Source organism: Bos taurus, chromosome 25 (assembly GCF_002263795.3).
Source record: "Bos taurus isolate L1 Dominette 01449 registration number 42190680 breed Hereford chromosome 25, ARS-UCD2.0, whole genome shotgun sequence".
In the NCBI taxonomy this organism is placed as follows: Eukaryota; Metazoa; Chordata; class Mammalia; order Artiodactyla; family Bovidae; genus Bos; species Bos taurus.
This window is the reverse complement of record NC_037352.1, coordinates 24,661,552-24,663,385: the sequence shown is the minus strand read 5'-3', so window position 1 is coordinate 24,663,385 and position 1,834 is coordinate 24,661,552. Positions and strand designations below refer to the sequence as shown.

General features: G+C 50.9%; 1 long non-coding RNA gene across 1 annotated transcript; it reads right to left on the bottom strand.

The window, feature by feature from the left end:
* Positions 1–309: 309 nt before the first annotated feature.
* On the bottom strand, positions 310–1,417 carry LOC112444347 (uncharacterized). The gene is made up of 2 exons (XR_003032682.2): positions 926–1,417; positions 310–597 (listed from the first exon to the last, which is right to left on the bottom strand). It is a non-coding gene; the product is annotated as an uncharacterized lncRNA (long non-coding RNA).
* Positions 1,418–1,834: the final 417 nt, after the last annotated feature.

Below are 1,834 nucleotides of genomic sequence, written 5' to 3'. Positions count from 1 at the left end.
CTCCCTGGTGCCTCCCAGTGTACCCCCAGTGCCAGGTTGCCCTGATTGTATGAGCCTAGAGGAGAGAGTCCCAGGAGGGCAGGGCCGGCCCTAAGTGAGCACAGTAAGGGCCGCCCGCAGAATGTGGCCGCCGCTGATGCGTGATGGCCTTTTGAGCAAATTATTCCTCTACGATTGCAGAGAGGAGGAATTATTGGCAGAAAATGAGGATATAAAACCCTGTGGGAGCCTGGTACCTTTCGGGGGGCGCTGAGTGCCGAGCACCTGGAATCCTTCCAGCAGATTGGTTCATTTTTAATGGTCTAGGACTATAGCTCATCTGTTTAATTCAAATGAGGTGACATAATATCTTTCATTTGGACTTATCACCGCACGGCGCAGATGCAGCTCCCAGCATTCTCCGGGCAGGACTTTCTGTCATTAACGCACAATCCTTCTCTCTGGCCAAATTGAAAGTCCACAGGAAGGGCTGTAGCCTCGGAGAGGAGAGATCAACAGTGAATAGGTCACATCAGGTATTAAGGAATGAAAATGAATTCATTCTTTCCTCCGGTGAATAAGCAGCTGTACTTGGGTCTCTGTGATCCATGAAATAGGCTGTCAGGAAAATAGGAAATGGGCTGCATTTGAACTTCACCGATTAATTCTGCCCCGTCGCCCTGGAGATTGGTATCGCTGCCCAGGGCAGGGGCTGGGGGAGAAGGGGCGCCCACATGTATGGGGCACCCACTGTACGCCAGATGTATCTGGCTTTGTCAGTGCTGCAGGGTGGGGAGCATCGTAATCCCCATATTTCAGATGGGGACGATAAGGCTCAGAAAGATCCAGGGACTTGCTCCAGGTCGCTCAGTGCAGAACCCTGGGGCGGTTTGAGATGTGCAGCCTTATGGCCAAGAAATGGGCCCGAAGAACCTCAAAGCCTTACCTTCCTTCACCGGGGCTCAAAATATGAAGTGTCAGCTTTCTACCCCAGAGAAATACCCACTGTCACTGGATTGCGGTGAGGGTTAAATGAAGGAATAAACTTCAGGAGCTCAGCACAGGGCTCCGGGCAGTGTTAGGAACTTCTGCCTTTCCATCCTTCAGCTGACAGAGCGCCTGAGTGAAGCTTGGAAAGTAAGTGACTTAAGCGCCCAAGACCGAGGGCAAGTGACTGGTGGGGCTGAGGTCTGTCCCTTGGACTGGTCTGGGAGTCCCTGTTCTTTCTACCACGGTGGTGGTTTCATCACTCAGTCGTGTCTGACCCTTTGTGATCTCATGGACTGTATCCTCCCAGGCTCCTCTGTTCATGGGATTTCCCAGGCAAGAAGACTGGAGTGGGTTGCCATTTCCTTCTCCAGGGGATCTTTCTGACCCAGGGATCAAATCCATGTCTCTTGCTGAGTCACCTGGGAAGTTTCTACTAAACCAGGAACTAGAGAGGAGGAATTATTGGCAGAAAATGAGGGAGGCAGGTTGATAGTATTCCTTCCATTTACAAAAGGGGAAACTGAGCTCCAGTGCCCGGGGCACTTGGGGGGCACTTGGGGGCTGGGGGAGGATTTTGAGATGTTTACTATGGAATGTCCCCCTTCTCTGCTTTATTTGTCTCCATAACAACCTCCACCAGCCCTGTGTATTCGACTTGGTTGTTTTGTTTGTTGTTCGTCTCCCACCACCTGGGCATTTACTTGAGGAGGGGTTTTGACCAATTCATCACTGTGTCCCCAATGCCTAGAACCAGAGCTGGGACTGGCGTGAGGCAGGAGAGAGAGGTCCTGTAAGGACCTTAGGCTTAAGCCCTTAGATCCTGAATTTAGTTAAAATGTTGATATTTTGTTCATTATACATATAT